This window comes from Schistocerca piceifrons, unplaced genomic scaffold (genome assembly GCF_021461385.2).
Source record: "Schistocerca piceifrons isolate TAMUIC-IGC-003096 unplaced genomic scaffold, iqSchPice1.1 HiC_scaffold_1872, whole genome shotgun sequence".
NCBI classification, from domain to species: domain Eukaryota; kingdom Metazoa; phylum Arthropoda; class Insecta; order Orthoptera; family Acrididae; genus Schistocerca; species Schistocerca piceifrons.
The window spans coordinates 1,596,811-1,615,101 of NW_025727759.1; positions in this window are offsets into that span (position 1 = coordinate 1,596,811).

The window sequence follows — 18,291 nt, forward strand, 5'->3', positions numbered from 1 at the left end:
CATAATTTCTGTTTTTCCAGCGACTGATAAAGCTAAAAAAGCATTCTTATGTCCAGTAGATTCCCCACGCTTCTTAAACTTCTCTGTTAGATGACTTACAAGGAAACTGTTAAGTCCGACGTCGCAGGAACAGTCTTTAGTAAGGCTTACTCGAAAGTGAAAATTATGACCAGAAAAATATTAACTGGTGATGACGCACCATGTCCACAGAAAACGAGAGTCTGGGATGCGCAGAGATCAACCTTCTATGGAGTGCATGTATTACACCTCACAAAATGGACATCGTCGACATCCAAGAAATGTTAGAGACAAACCATTGACTTGGACCATGGAAACCGAATAAAAATGGCGCGTCTCAATGATCACAAAGGTTCGCACCATCGAGATCAAAGACGAGCTCCTTGGCAGCTACGAAGCGTGCAAGGCATCCACTCTTGAAGAATGCATACAGAAATCACATTGGAGTAACAGGGTGACGGGAACTGATGGAAAGTGATGGCGTGCAAGCGAATGCGAAACAGCTTACCGTGAAACTGGCTGTCCTTTAAGGCGTTGATGCAGATAGTGCAATAATTTGTACGCACAGAAAAGACAAACATGTGGAGGTTGAATTAATCTGGTGGTTCCCGGTGGTATGAACTGCAATGTCACACACTTTCCAGGAGCGATAGTTTGTTCTTTAGGAGTATGACTTTTATACGCAGACTACGAATGAAACAAAAGCAACTTATTTTGACGAGCTATTAGCCAAATGCAGTGTTCATACCATAGTTGCAGTTATCTAACGCCCGTTCTCCCACTCTTGCTTGCTATGATGTAAATATCCCCTACTGCCCATGCCAAAATCACTCACATGAGAAAGAATCGAGGGGCGCAAAGCAACTCTTAGTTTTTGCAGAGCCATGAATAGCGTTCCAGCATATTTACCATCCGGTTAAAGAGTCAGTTAATTGTATACGAATTGATATTCCATGATCTTGATAGAATTCTCTTGATACCTTTAATTTCCAGGGCCCCTTTCATATGTGTTTCCTCTTCAAATGCAGATTGGTTGCAGTTGAAAACAAATTCCTTACTCAACGATAGGGTAAGTTTGAATACGCCCCTACAAATTTCTGGGCCGGTTCCGTAGTATGCTGTGCATCGTCAAGCTTCGTTTGAAATTTCATTGTCCTACAATTCTGTAGCACAGTTTGACGTTAAGCAAGCATCCACTGCTTCTCTCGAAATCACTATATGTATGTCGCGCGCAGTTTGATGTGAATGACGTAGTAGGTCACCAGCATCTTCATCCCGTAAATTGTATCGAGCATCCTTGAAACGGGAAAACATCAGTTTTTGTGACAAGTGCGTCTTGTCTGTTCAATAACCGTAGTTTTTCTTATGCACTAACGGTCATATTTCTACGAACTTCTTCAAAATACACTACTGGCCATTAAAATTGCTACACCGCGAAGATGGCGTGCTACAGACGCGAAATTTAATCGACAGGAAGAAGATGCTGTGATATGCAAATGATTAGCTTTTCAGAGCATTCACACAAGGTTGGCGCCGGTGGCGACACCCACAACGTGCTGACATGAGGAAAGATTCCAACCGATTTTCATACACAAACAGCAGTTGACCAGCGTTGCCTGGTGAAACGTTGTTATGATGCCTCGTGTAAGGAGGAGAAATGCGTACCATCACGTTTCCAACTTTGATAAAGGTCGGATTGTAGCCTATCACAATTGCGGTTTATCGTATCGCGACATTGTTGCTCGCGTTGGTAGAGATCCAATGACTGTTAGCAGAATATGGAATCGGTGGGTTCCGGAGGGTTATACGGAACGCCGTGCTGGATCCCAACGGCCTCGAATCACTAGCAGTCGAGATGACAGGCATGGCTGTAACGGATCGTGCAGCCACGTCTCCATCCCTGAGACAACAGGTGGGGACGTTTGCAATACAACAACCATCTGCACTAACAAATCGACGACGTTTGCAGCAGCATGGACTATCAGCTCGGAGACCATGGCTGCGGTTACCCTTGACGCTGCATCACAGACAGGAGCGACTGCGATGGTGTACTCGACGACGAACCAGGGTGCACGAATGGCAAAACGTCATTTTTTCGGATGAATCCAGGTTCTGTTTACAGCATCATGATGGTCGCATACGTGTTTGGCGACGTCGCGCTGAACGCACACTCGAAGTGTGTATTCGTCATCGCCATACTGGCGTATCACCCGGCGTGATGGTATGGGGTGCCATTGGTTACACGTCTCAGTCACCTCTTGTTCGCATTGACGGCAGTTTGAAAAGTGGACGTTATATTTCAGATGTGTTACGACCTGTGGCTCTACCTTTCATTCAATGTCTGCGAAACTCTACATTTCAGCAGGATAAAGCACGACCGTATGTTGCTGGTCCCATATGGGCCTTACTGGATACAAACAATGTTCGACTGCTGCCCTGGCCAGCACATTCTCCTGATCTCTCACCAATTGAAAACGTCTGGTCAATGGTGGCCGAGCAACTGACTCGTCACAATACGCCAGTCACTACTCTTGATGAACTGTGGTATCGTGTTGAAGCTGCATGGGCAGCTGTACCTGTACACGCCATCCACGCTCTGTTTGACTCAATGCCCAGGCGTATCAACGTCGTTATTACGGCCAGAGGTGGTTGTTCTGGGTACTGATGACTCAGGATCTATGCACCCAAATTGCGTGAAAATGTTATCTCGTGTCAGTTCTAGTATAATTTATTTGTCCAATGAATATCCGTCTATCATCTGCATTTCTTCTTGTTGTAGCAATTTTAATGGCCAGTAGTGTATATTCGTGATTGTTGTTTTCGTATGCCACGGATGATTTTCCAAATACAAAATTACGTTTAGTACCAACTCCTAGGACAGCGACTGTGCTTCAGTACGTTTCCCTGGAAACGGCAACTGGGGCTCCCTGTCCGACAGTGGCGATGAACTACACCAGACCTGTTTCAGTAACACTTTCTTCCTATTGCCGTGCACGTATCATCAACACTATATGCCTTTTGTACATTGTTCGCACGACACGACCCATTCCACTGACTCATTTGCAGAAAGCCTAATCCTTCATCCGCCACTTCTTTCTCACTCAGCGAAATTTCTTGGGTTTCTTTCTGACGGAGTCTCAACTTGGGCTACTGTTACTGGAGATATAACGCAATGTTTGCTTTGTTTATCGTTCCCATTGCTCTGCTTTGTATCGACACCATTAGCACTGTAGCACTACCGTGAGTTACTCGTCGACTAAGCAGTTCAGCTACGCTCCGTAGCCTCGTGCTGTCGACAGCATTTGATAGCTCCAGTCCCTCCCCCTGTTGGCATCTGCAGCCAATGTTGTGTTAGCACGGTAGGCAAAATATGGGGCGTCGAATGACGTTAGATCTGACATGCCAACGAATGTACAGCTTGTGCCTTTACCCTTAGCTAACAGCAAACACGAAAAACAAAATGGGTAATTGGTAGGAGTGAAGCAGGCAATGCAAATGTTGCTTTTACGTCCATTTACATTAACACACCTGGAGGATGCCTTACCTCGGCTTGTTTACGCTTGCCTTAACTCGAGCTGAGGCGGCGGCCAGATGTACTCCCGCAATTTCATTACTTCAGACTAATTATATTTTTTGCGCTGCTATTTTTTTCCGCCAGTATATTGCTGGCGATCTTTCCCATCACTCCTGTCTGCTGTAGGAATGCCCATAAACTTCCTCACGGAGGTTCAGAAGAGAAAGTGAACCTTGGCAATCCCGGGTAATGCTTTCAGTCATACACTTGCTATTTGAACAAGATAAAAATATCACACAATAAAAACTAAAGATGCAGAAAAAATGATCACATACGAGGCAGAATCGAAGTACGATCGTTTCATTACATATATTTATAATCTGCACAACCAGCTCTTTTCTGGGGCTTGTAGAGTTTCCAGACTTTAGAGGTTCCAGGCTGTGGCTGGAGTGTGTTCCCACGGCCGGAGAACGCGAGCGGCCCGCGGCGCGAGTCGTCCAGTGCGGGGGTGGGGGCCGTGGCCTGCTGCGTGGGAGGCCGGCCTGCCTGCAGCCAGACACACAAGTCGGGGAGTAGTGGAGGAGGCGCGCCAGTCGGCCGTAAACACACTTAATGGTAACAGGGGTAGTTTCCTTTCGTTACAGAATTTGTCAGGGAAAGGCATTGGCCATAACTGAGGCATTATTCCAGTACGGGAAGCTTCAAGTATCGCTGCACAGTTGACGGGGACAGGCTCTCGCGAGGATATACGAGAAACACCGAGTCGTACAATTGTACGTTGCAGGTTACGGAGAGCGCCAAGTGAGTCAGTCGGCCCTCAGACACGACGAGGCGGAGGTCTCCGTGTTGGCTCAGGAGCGTCGACTTCCCTCTGTATGAGTCAATTACGTTCATTGATATCAGGTGTGCATTACTCGAACGTTCGCAGTCGTTAATTACAAGTGGCATACCGCAATGGCATCCCGATTTTTCGGTTAACAGTAGCATTTGCCCGCAGTCCCATCAGAAGCCACTGTTTGTATGTTTACAGCCCGGTAGCCACACCGACGGCGAGAGACGTCTTCAGAATTAGCAGTCTCACTGGGCAGGTACGGAACTTTCAGAATGTTTACCGGCGAGGTCAGCTCACCGCCGAGGTAGCCTCAGCTGGACTCCCTAAGCGAAGCGGATCAGACGAGTGAAGCTGCGCGGGCTGACCGTCTGTTCCTTCACAGAGACATTACGCTTTCTTCTTTCCTTTTGCTTCATTTTGTACTCACTGAGGGTTTTATCACGCATTTGCTCAAAAAGACGTGAGCCTCGTGAGGGAATGAGCAGGCAGAATATCTTTTGTGTGTCCAGAGATTCTGCCGTAAACTTTCTGGCAGGTGAGAACAGATCAGCGCTTTTTAGTCCAAAGCCACTCTCCGCCACTCAGTGCCTTCATTGCTGCTTTTTTTGCGGCGAGGAACCGTATGTCAACCGCACTTGCATATCGGTCGACAATTTCAGTTCGATTATTTCAAAAATGATCTCAACATTTGATGAGTACTTAGCCATTACATTTGTACATTTGTTTTCTCCCTGCTCCGTAAGCGCTGAACGTTCCCACACAAGTACAAAGAGACAGAAGTGCAACTACTGCCTCGGAAGTGTACAGAACAACGAATGGCAGCGCCTCTGCTACTTACCTAACGAGATACCCTGGGTAAACACGGCTACAGCTAAGAGGAAAACACAGCTCAGAGGCGGATCCCAGAGATCAAAGCGAGAGGAGAGTGGTATGCTGATTACATCATTGGGAATTCCAGCTTTTCAGCCTGCAGTTACTTGACTGTGACGCAGTACTTGGCGGGTAGACTGTGATGAGACAGGCCAAGTGTGCGGCGCTCCAGGAGATGAGAGTACAGATTGCCCGGGGTCGTCATTCACGGCCCAGCCTGGACTGGAGATCTGAAGTCGCCAGGAAAGGCTCCCACCGGCTGCCGCTCCAGTCTGGAGCGCCCTGCCGCCTGCAGCCCAGCTGCCTCTCGGCCAGCCTGGAGTCTCCTCTCCAGCCCCGCACTGCCAGCTCTGACACCAACGTGAGACCATAAGTCTTATTCCCAATCTCGCCAATCAAACCAGTTAACGATAAGTGTGATTTTGAATTAAATATTACTGTCTGCGCCTAGCCAGGTACATCGCACGTTCCTGTGGTAGCGGTGCTAACTCTGTCAAGCTGGGGCAGAACAGCATGGCTGACATGCGACATTAAATTATTATGTTGAAAGGATGTCGAAAATATCGCAAGCGAGCTGTCTCAAGGACTCAGAAATGTAACAGCTGCGATCAGTGTAACCTGTTACGTATTGTATACCGAGTGGCTCCCCGTGAGATGGGCGAGAGTGCAAGCTGGCATTCTATGCTCTGCTCAGGGCCTCGATGCACGGACCGCCCACACCGTTGCTGCAGTCAGAACTTCGGCTCATACGGAATGACGGCACAGTGTCCAGTGTTGTACTGTCGGCGCAGCTCTTCCCGCTTCCTCGTCAAGGGGAGCCGCAGCAGTGGCCGCCGTGCTGACAGTCAGCTGACTTGTTGACATTTTGCTTGTAGAAGTGTGCAGCACACCTCACGCCGTGTCCATTATCGTTGGCTGCAGCTCTCTGTGTTTCACTTTCAGTAGCTGATGGTACTGCTGAGCATATGAGTAGGCCATGGAAGCTCGTGAGTCAGAGTGCAGACCTCGAGGTGACTGAAGAACGTTTTGCAGTTTGGTTACCGTGGACGGCAAAGTGCGACAGCCCGGAGCAGCCGCCCCCCGCGCTCTCAGCTGCGCGGCGCCTGGCAGACCGCCTCAGGGACTCCGGACAGCCGCCGCCGCCGGCAGGTGGAGCGGAGGAGGGAGGGGGGTACGCCGGCGCCCTGGCGCAGCTCCGCCGCCTCACGTGGCGCAAATCCTTGAAACTCGTCAGGGAGCTCGACTGCCCGATCGCCGACGAGTGTATCGACTCCTGCTCTGTACCGAGGTATGTAGACCACTCGACGCCATTACTACTAACCGTACAACTAACTCTTTCCTTAAATTTATTCTCAATGCTGTCACCTACTTTTCCTATTTTGCGATACTATCTGTCAATAAGGGCACATTTGTGAGACCAAAAGAGGAACCGCGCTATTACCTTCTGCCGCCGCCTCTTCTGATGACACTTTCCACCGAGCAGTCAATGGAATGTGCCTCGTGGCACACGTCTCTCTCCGCTCTCTGTCTCCGCATGTCGCTACAGCAGACAGTAAATGATCTGATGATGACAGTCACAGACTGAAAGCGGTAACGAACAAAAAAAGCTTTTCATCGAGACTGCTTGCCTTACTAAAATTGAATTTATATTCCTATTTCCCAACCGTATTATCAAAAATCAATAAAAGTACAGCGTTGTTTGAGATGACAACAGCTGTAGCTCGATATCGTTGTTAGTTGTAAATTAGTTCAAAAGTGAACAATAAACACTGCAAGTGGCTAAATTAATTACTTTTCGAAAGAAGCAATTATAGAGCCAACATCCTGCACCACCAGATTACAGTAATACTCCACAACATTTGCTGTATATACGTAATAAAAATCTGTAACAAGGCAGCAGTCAGCAACAGTAAAATTATGGAAACCATAGGAATCGAACAGCCAACCAGTGGCACGTCAGATGTTTATTCACACTTTTACCTTGCTTTACTGTTCATTAAGCCATGTAGCTATACCTTAGCATTTATATGGGTCATTTTAGTCTTGACTGAGCTTTATGACCTGTTTTCTCTATTCGCACAATAAGTTTACACACGTTACTACTTCTTCCAAGGAAGAAAGGCTTATATCTGTTTAAATCTAGGTAAGGATTCGAATAAACTTGTCAAGTACAACTAGCTGGTGCATGATTCCCATTCTTTCCGTACGTCACATTCAAGCCAACTTTTGCTTCAAGGATCATGAAATAGCATCACGGTATTACCGCCTCTAGCCTCGAAGACTTCGTCAACTCGGCGGGGAAGAGAGTTCCGGAAGTTTCTTCAGATGCGCAGCATCTGCCCGAGGCCTCCCACTGCTGCATCAGATCCCGCAGAGCTACCAGTGTGTGGGGATGTCGGCTGCCACGTCTCAGCTGCTGTTCCAGACAGTACCGTACAACGTCTGCGGCTCTGAGACCGGGTTCTCTAGTGGTCGCCTCGAGCTGCTGTAGGGCGCCCGAGTGTTCGTGAAACCGGGAGTGTATGCACGCAGCTCTGGGAACACGACTGTGTGTGTCATCTTCTACAACGCAAGTGTCCAGAGAATGGGGCAACACTTCGTCACCGACAATGTTGAAATAAACGTGCTGCTTCAGGTTCACATTAACCTTGGTGACTGAATCCAAGTCACGGCGACAGAAACACCCCTATGACACCATGCAACCACCAGTGGCTTGAACTGCATCCCCTATAGGCCGTCAGTCCAGTCGCCATAATTTCAGAAGAGGCGAAATCGCGCCACTCGCGTGACGCACCTCCACCTGGCCACTGTCCGTCTCTGTGTGGTTTGGCCCACTCAAGACGCGCAGCTGTGTGTGTCTGTGTGAGCGGCGGCCGCCGACTCCAAATGTCGAGTCTGTGCAGCTGCCTTCCAAACGATTGCTAGGCAGCTGGTTCAGATGGAGCTGCTTTGCCAGGCATTCGCAATTTGCGTCTGGTTTGAAAGCGATCGCCAGTCACTTGGAGTGACACTCGTCAACAGCCCTGTCAGCTAGGATCTTTTTACGCCACTGCCTCACATCACTACGAGTGGTTCACCATTCGTTGCAGATAATTGGACAGTCCACATTGATAGACCAACAGATCGTGTAAGCCAGCAGTCTGGCTTCAGCTGTCGCCGCGGTCGCACGCTCCTCGAGTTTGCTCCGTGAACGTTCAGTGTTTACGCCAGTGTTTTCGTGTTTCGTGACTGTTTATTGGCTATTGGTCTTCGTTCATGTTGTCTTTCTACGTAGCGCTGTTGGGATTTCGGCGTTGTCCGAAATTTCTTCGCTGCAGAACACCATGGCAAACTCCGTGAGAAAAAACACCGTGATTTTCACCTTCGACAAGTACACCCGTCGAGTACAGCCCTCTGCACTGGAAATACACGACTAGATTACCGAGGTATTTGGGCTTCATCCTGAATCTGCTCATACCATGCAGCTAGACTCTGATGAACACTGCATGTTTGTAAAGTTTAACGATTCCGTGAGTGTAGACCGCATTCTGGAAAAATATGGTTATGAAACGGAATTTATACACCGTGATGATACTACAAGTACTGTAAAACTCAGGAATTCCGAGTTTGTAATTAGAAATGTTAGGGTTTTGAATATTCCGATAGAAATAGACAACTCGAAAATTAAAGATGTCCTTTCAAAGTGTGGGGTTGTCAGGCAAATAGTCAACGAAAGGTGGGCTTCGCATTTCAAGCTGCAGTGCTTTAATGGCATTCGCTCCGTGGAGATGGAAGTGAAGGCAAACATTCCCTCCCACATCTTTTTTGACGGGCACAAGGCGCATGTTATTTACTCAGGGCAAACCCCTACATGTCATGTATGTAACGAGTCTGGTCACCTCCGTCAGGACTGCCCTCGCCGTGTTTTTGTGCTAACAAATAACCTTACGCAACGCCGGAAATTAACACTCAACGATTTGTTGCCAGCCAGTAATACAACAGAGGCGACGGCTGTCGTGGATCCTGTTACTACCTCTGAAAATGTTGCACTTAATGTTAATGACTTTCCGCCTTCAAAACCTGCATTAACTGCTGAAATTCCGTCCCGTGACAGCGAGACTCCCACTAAAAAGCGTCCTCTAGAGGACACTGAAATAATTTTTGATGAGGACTCTTCCTGTGAAACACCCGTTGCCAGGAAGCCGAAACCAAGTCCTGTTGGAAGTGGTAAAAGGAGATGAAATGCAGGTCGATGTGGCTCCCACTTCCGCACAAGGAATTATACCGCCACGAGCAGATAGTGACGCAGCTGGTAGTGGCCTTTCACGGAAATGTGACCCTGAGCCTGAGGTCACAGCTGCAATAACCGTATCGAGTGCACAGCCCATACAGTGCGAACAGTATGAGGAAGTACCAAGTAAACAGCCTGCTGGCTCCGAAGCGCAACACCGCGCCGAAGGAGGAAATAAAGAAGCATCACCGCCTCGCCAGCAAGACAACGCAACTGACAACACCCCGGAGCGAAATATTGACGACTCGCAAGCCACAGCCGTTGCGCAAGACGGCCACCGTCGGAGGCTGCGACCGAAACCAGGTCTTGCTGTCACGTGTCATCGAGCGAAAACCACACCACAGAAGAAAGACGTCAAGAAAAAGAATATTAAATATGAAGTCATCAGGGCCAACACTGACGAGGAGAAAGAGAAAGACCACAGTGACTTATAGCAATGCCGGCCGCGGTGGTCTCGCGGTTCTAGGCGCGCAGTCCGGAACCGTGCAACTGCTACGGTCGCAGGTTCGAATCCTGCCTCGGGCATGGATGTGTGTGATGTCCTTAGGTTAGTTAGGTTTAAGTAGTTCTAAGTTCTAGGCGACTAATGACCACAGCAGTTGAGTCCCATAGTGCTCAGAGCCATTTGAACCATTTGAACTTATAGCAATGCATTGTCAGGATTTCAGGATAATTTTCTTTTCAAGCACTTTGTTCAAAAGCAGTAAAATTTTTTCTATGAAGTTAGTGCATGTAATGGGCACACAGCTTGTAAGGATCGTGACTTGGAGAGAAGGTCGTTGCTGCTATAATCATACCGACCCTCATCCCAAATAGCTTCTTCTGGTATGTCTGAGATGCAAGTTTATAACACTACTACTATTAACATTAATAAAATGCAGTCACCCTTGAAATTGGCAGAATCAGAAGAATTCTTCTACCAGTCTGGGACAGATACCGCGTTGCTTTAAGAAGTTGCGATGACGGCATTTCGGATCCCAGGCTTTTTTGGAATTGTTAGTGTTTCTACGGAAGCCATATCGGTACAGCCATTCTTATAAGGGAAGACATTCCGGTGACTGAAATCGAACGACTAGAATCAGGAAGAGCCGTAGGCATAAAAATTTTCGATATGACCGTGCTTAACCTTTACGCCCCATCAGGAAATTCCCATAAATTGGATGGTGCGATGTTTTTTCAAGATGAACTAATTTATTTATTGAGGAAAAATCCGTGTTCTCTTATATTAGGTGGACATATTAACTGTGTTTTAAACCAGAAAGATCAACAACCCAATTTCAACTACTCGCCACAGTTAAAAAAGTTAGTAAGTGATCTACAACTCAAAGATGTATAGGAACTTCAGCACCCGACATCAGTCGACTCCACGTATATAACCAGCCACTCCCGCAGCAGACTAGATACAATTTACGTGGCACCAAATTTGCAAAATTTTTTATTAAACGTTGAAACTGTTCCCGTGTATTTTAGCGATCACAGTACACTTTTAACTTGCTTTAATTTAAGTGTACAGCCAACCCGTCGATTCAGATGGCAATGGAATTTGAATATATCTGTTTTAACTGACGAAGAACTGGAACAGGATAGAAGAGTAGCGTGGACTATGTGCCTACGCACAGCAGACAAGCACCCAACAGTCATTGACTGGTGGACTAGGAGGGCTAAACCAAGGCTGCTGAAAGTTGTCGTGCAGTATAGTGTAGCGAGGCGCAGGGAGTTGAGGAATGCAATGGAGTTTTATTATAAAGTTTTAAGAGACTTTTATCAAGAGGCAAATGATGACGTAATTCGTCTGAATGATATCAAAAAATAAAAGCCAAGTTATTAAGCATTAAACAGCAACAGATGGAGGGACTAAAAATTAAATAGAAAGCCACATCAGTAGCAGCTGGTGAAACTGCTTCTCTGTATCACTTGGTGCGGCATGCTGAAAACAGACGTCAAACTTTTATTGATGAAGTCCAGACGCACACTGGTACAAGGTTCACATACCAGAAAGAAATACTGGACGAAGTCCACAGGTACTATGACAACTTATATGCCCCTAACACAGTGGATGATGCAGCTCTGGAGGACTTTCTCACTATTTTAGGTCCACAGTTGTCGGGAACAGAAAACGCTGACATCCTGTCACCTATTACTAAAGATGAAGTGCATGAGGCAGTGTGTAACTCACCTCTCAAAAAAACTCCGGGACTTGGTGGCCTCCCTGTGGATTTTTATGCCCGCTACTGGTCTATAATTGGGGACAAGATCACTTCCATGGCGAATGTCGTCCTGACTGGAAAAGCGGTCCCTGCAGAGTATAAGGAAAGTAAAATATTACTGATTCCTAAGAGTAAAGGCAAAACCAACTTAAACAATTTTCGGCCTCTTTCGCTACTAAATTCTGATTACAAAATAATTTCGTGTATTATCAACAAAAGACTCCCTGCCTTTTCCAACAAAATATTGAGTCATTAATCTTGTTCTCCAACCAGAACGATATTCGAAAGTCTATCTGCATACAGAGACGTCATTGCAATTACGTCAGTGGCAAGTATAAAATGTGTTTTAATCTTTATAGATTTCAACAAAGCTTTTGACCGCGTTAGTCATAGATACCTCTTTGCGACGCTGTCAAGAATGGCTTTCCACCCTCAGATTGTCAACATGCTAAGAAATATTGCAACAGGTATAAAAGCGAAAATAGCAATCAATGGGCAGACATCTAAACCCATACAGATAAGGCGAGGGGTTCCACAGGGCAGTCCCTTATCTATGTTTTTATTTTCCGTACCTTTAGAGCCCTTTCTCCGCAGTGTCCACGCAAGACTAACAGGCATAACGTTGAGTGGTGAGAAAACCGTCATACGAGCTTATGCTGATGACGTGGGTGTTGTAATAAGGAATAAGGAGGAGACAGTTACACTGGAAAGAGAAATCCAAAAGTATTGTCTAGCGTCGGCAGCGACAACCAATGAAAACAAAAGTAAAATATTGAATCTGCGGGGCCTAGATCACCTCCGACTGTCATGGGCAAAACAAGACAACAAACACAAAACTTTGGGAATAACCTTAATGGCATGTCCGATGAGGATGGCTGCTTTTAACTGGACGGAAGCTAGGAGGAAAGTTCATGGTGCTGTAATGGAGAACATCCATCGAACTGTGGACCAGGTGCGAAAAGTCAGATTCATGAACTCCTGCGTTTTGTCTAAAGAGTATTTCATTGCACAGGTATTTCCAATCCCCAAACTAGTAGCGAAAGAGATCATGTCCACTGTTACCAATTATTTATGGCGAGGAGATATATTCAGGCTCGGTGCGATTACCGTTATACTGGATGTCAGAAACGGGGGCCTCAGTTTGGTGGACATTCGAAATAAAGCGTCTGCTCCATTCCTGAAACGGACTTTCCATGTACTCCGAGAACTTACACAATGTATAACCGCAAAGCTCTTTGAGGCTGTGACACCCCATAGCCTGCAAGCACCGATTGATGTGCGAAGGATTAATGCCCGTCTACAGTATGTGAGGAACTTTTTCCTCGAAGCAAGTTACCTTAGTGACGAAATCAGAAGCAACACATGTATCACAACGCGCGACATCATACTTGAAAGGAAGTTAAATGAGGGCAGAAACAAAATTGAAAAGAAATTCCCTAATTGTGACTGGAAAGCTGTATGGCGGAACATCAACTATGCCGGGCTATCTGCAGACGCTATTTCCGCATGGTACAAAACAGTTAACAATGTCATCAGCACCAACGAGACACTGTATGGGATCGGTTTAAACCAGACACACCTTTGTGGAAAACGCAGTCTGGTGGATACACTCATCCACAGATTCACCTGTGGCGGCAGTGTGAATAACTGGAATTGGATCAGGCAACAAATCGCCTTTGTCGCCAGATCCTCGGCCGAATATATAACGCAATCGCTCCTCCTGAGACCAGACATGACATACTTTCCGAAATTAAAAACCAACGCCATTAGCTGCTTACCGGGAAAATATGTTAGTTATGTCATCAACAAACTTGGGTCGGACAACGAGATAGAATTCCGCGTTTACATGAAGTGTGAATACGCAGAAATTAGCACGTATCGCAACCACAAGAAGCACTACGGCAACATTCATTTTTGAAAGAATGGGTGTCGGTTAAATATGTGGAACCACTACAACACCTTGGACGAGAACGAACAGAAGAAAATTAAAAGTCAGTTGTGTTATTATTATTTACTATTACCTTGCTTCCGAATCTTCTATGTTACACGAAGAGTTTTCTCAAAACATTTTGTTCAGAATTACTCGTGTTCGAATTCCAAAGTATTTGTGTGATTCAAGAAGAATTGTTAAGTTTTTATAAGTGTTCAGTTTCTACTCAGACAAGAGGTTTCTTTGTGTTTCTTACATCGGAGAATGGGAATTTTGTGTTAAGATTTCTGCACACTTAGTGCTATGACCCAACTGGGGACATGAGAAAAGGGGTGGGAGGAGGGGTTTGGGCCTCGACGCACCGGCAGTGCCGTGAAGAGACCCCACTGCTAGTGCGGCGTGTACCACGCCCTGTGACGTTCCTTAAAAAAAAAAAAAAGACGTAGTTAGCGCGCGGGAATAGGATACGGAAGCTCATGGGTTCGCACGTGGGTGGATGCGAAAAATTTTCTTTTCCTCTGAGAGGCACCCACATGCATTGCTCATACTGTGGCATCAAGCAGTCAGGCCTGCAAGATGAGTGGTCTGCCAAGCGAGTGGATTCATTCTTAATTTTATCGAGTAACATGAACCCTCTTACTCACAATTTAAGTTACAAGTTATCCTCCTATATGATTAATACGCAACGGAAACACGCATCTGACTATCAATAATTTACAGAACTCTGACTGTACACTACGCACTGGCAATACCACATTTTCTTTTTTGTCTTTTATTTAACGGCTTTTGTCAACACGTGGCCACCGCACACATTATAAATTCGGGACATTATGACAACATACAATTCGAAGTAAAAGTCCACCTATCTTTTTCTTTTCACTATCTTATTTATTCCGATAAATTCTCTAACCTAAACACACAAATTCTACAACCTACAACAATAACACATAAGAAATTCCGCCCAATGGGCATGGCTTTACAATGGTGAATCTCTATATTATGGTCTCGTAATTATTTTTACCGCTACAGTGCACTTTCTGGATAGGATGGTGGATCTTTTATTATACCTCACACTTCGACTCTCACAATCATCACCACGAAACTTTCCTCCAGACCGAGCGGTACCGAAGGAACAAGCATAACCCACTAATCTTTTGAAACTACCTCGCTACTCTCCCATGCAACCCACACATACCCAAATTACATGACATACACCACACTACAACATGAAATACTACACAAAGATTGGTTACAACATTTTCACTTTCAGCTTTCCCACTTCAATTAATATTTATCCCAGTTTCACACGACGCTGCCCCACTTTGTAATTCTACTTTCCTACTGTGAACTCTGGAGATATATGCACGTCTTCCTGTGCAATGCAAGCCAAGTGGCGTTGCTGGATAGACGGCCAACTCACCTTGATTCTCTCTCAGAGTTTAAATCTAGCGTCACACGGAATCATATCACACAATTTAATATTAAGCACACACGCGAGTCCTCAACTGATACCATGGACGAGTACTTCTCTTTATCTTTTGTCTCATACACAGTTTGAGACTCACACAGTACTCACCACGTGGAAGTACTCGTCTCTAATTTCAAGTCCTGCACACACCATTTCTTAAATATTTCAACTTATGGTACACACGCTATTTCTTAAATATTTCATCTTATTGTACACACGCTAGTAATTCAGCTTAACTTAAGCACACGGAAGTATTTCAACTTATTGCTACACGTGGTTTCATTGTGACCGTTGGTCACTTCTGAAGATTACTACAATCCCTTTAATATTACCTGCCTGACATTTAATTCTCCCCACAAAAGTTCCTGAAATAGAGAAATTAATATCTCAAACTACTCTTAAATATTCCACATGCATACCATGTCTCCACTCTTTCATCATTACGAAGCACAACTAAAACAGGTCTTAACAGCACAAGATCCTGGGGCAGAGTGCTGAAACATGGCCGTTCTCTAGGTCCTCTCGCACCTGTGTCGAGGTGGGGGAAGCACCTTGCTATCGTATTGGTCAGCCACATTTCAGACGCTCAAAGCTCTGGTAAATTTCATCTCTTTGGTCCCACCAAAGGTGGCCAAAGGATCGACTCAAAGATGATCATATATTCACATTCACTATCTGCGGTTAGCAGACGACCATACATTCATTCATTTCACAGATCTCATCAAACTGGATGTAGGGATTTACTTTGTGGGAGTGCACATGTGATCAATTAAATAAATAAATTGTCATTCTTTCCCACACTGGTATCCGGCTTCGCTGTATTAATTGAAATTGAGTTATTTTACAAAAAAAAATGTGTTGTTCTGACAAAAATAATGAAGTATGTTGTACCTATTTTCAATGTCGGGTGGTACTGTACCCTTTCACCTCTTCAAAAAAAAAGAAAATAAAAAAAAGTTTGTAGAGCACTTGCCCGCAAAAGGAAAAAGTCTTGAGTTCGAGTCTCGGTGCGGCACACAGTTTTAATCTGCCAGGAAGTTTCATATCAGCGCAGACTCCGCTGTAGAGAGAAAATTTCATACTAGAAACAATATATTGTTACACTGGGAAACGTATAATTTTAGAATTGTACATTTGCATTCAAAACGCTCTCAGAAAGATGTATGCGTTAATGGCACATGCTGTTGCTGATGTCCGTGTCTGCTATTTCCAGTTTGGCTGGTATCTCGGTATTGCAGATGACGTGCAGCGACATGAACAACGGCATGTGCTACTATGGTATACATGTCTGTTATAACGTTCTGAGCAAAAGTAACACATTCCCAAAAATATGCGTATCCCAATGCGACAGTTTACTCTTTACTCTGCAGAAGAATAAAGGAGACCCGCTGGTGATAATGTAATATGGCCGAAATACGTGTCGGCAAAAAGAGAAGAAACCGTGTTTGTTCAAGGTTGAATCTTTTCAAATTTTTGTTCTTAAATCAAAGACGAGATAAAAAAAAGTGAGATTTCATGTCGAGAAATCACCTCAAGATGAATACCTACTCACAACATTCCAAGAAGCTGTATGAAGCGAAGAACCTGAGGATACAAGACGGACGCCTGGCTGTCGCTCTCGTAGGGCCGCCAAAGACGAGGTCACACTAATTACAGGGCGCACAGGAGCGAAGTGGCCGGGGAGACGGTCCGGTGTGTGCTACTGCAGGAAAAACCCTCTACCACGCACTTCGCAGGGGTTTGTGGAGTATGGAAGTGGAAGTTGATTTAGATATTACCAACATGTTATTTTTACAGCCTTATGACTGAATATTTACTTTCGCACAGGAAAAAATTAATTTCACGAGCTAGGTGACTGACGCAAAAGCGGTAGTGCATGATATTGAAAAATATACTGCCCCAAATAATATATGATCTCAACCACATGCACTCTTATTTATTCTGTAATTACTGCTTCCATTTCCTTACAGTTTGCATCCTTCAGCTTTACCTTTAGTTGCCAACATTAAAAATGGTGTTACAAGCAATTTGAGTGAGTGAGGCGCAGGATTTTGAACTTTCTTCGACGTACAAGTCTTTATTGTTAAAACTTTTGCAAATCCCGTTAACGTTAGTAACGTCTTCACACTACGACATTCAGTAAACAGATAACCGAAGATTTCCGCTGCTCGGCTGGCATTGTCCTCGTTATATACCAGCGTAATTTGATGTTATTCTCAGATATGTACATACTACTCTCACAGCTGATACTATCAGCTGGTCTAATGACATTTCTCAGTATATTGCAGTGTTCTCTGTAATTATCTCTAGCTGATCGCTCTTGATACTGCTGTATTCCTCGGTAATATTATGCTTTTAATATGTGTTATTCTGATGCATTGTGTTTTACACGCTTGCTGTTTGTCACTTGTAAAAATGGACATCTTTTTCCTGGAATATATGAAACGAACATATGTGAAGTATTACATCTTACATCCAACTTGTGGCCACCGGTGACGCCTCAGGAGTTGACTGAGTGACTTCGCCGCAGCTGGGTAGGGGCTCATAATGACGGCCGGCCGCGCCGTGCCACAAGTCACGCGTGCAGCGTGTCTGGCCCACGGGCCCGGCCTGCCTGCCGCTCGGCTCCGCTCGGTCCTTCTCGGAGGCGCCCGGAAGAGCGCGGCGCTTCGTCCGGCGTCGCGGTGCGGCGTCTTTCGGCCGGCACAAGTCCCTCGAGTCCGGCAGACTCGCGCTGTCAGCGCTGTTTACCCTTCGCTGTGTGATCTCGGTATGATGGAGGTTCACTGGGCCAGTGGCTGTTTGCACGAAGGAGGCAGTCGAGCGGTCTACCGTCGCGATTCTTTAAAATGAGTGGCAGTGACAGAAGAGAGCAAAGAGGTTTCTCAATTAATATACGTTACAGGTAGTGCATACCTACTGTGAAACGACATTAGATGTACATGTACATGGATGCTCTGCAGATCACACCTAAGTGCCTGGCGGAGGGTTCATCGAATGACCTTCACAACGATTCTCGATTATTCCAATATCGAACAGTGCGAGGAAAAAACGAATGCCTATACTTTTCCCTGATAGCTCCCGTTTCCTTTATTTTATTGCGACGATCGTTTCTCCCTAAGTATGTCTGCGTTAGCAAATTATTTTCGTATTCGAAGGAGAAAGTTTGAAATTTCGTGAGA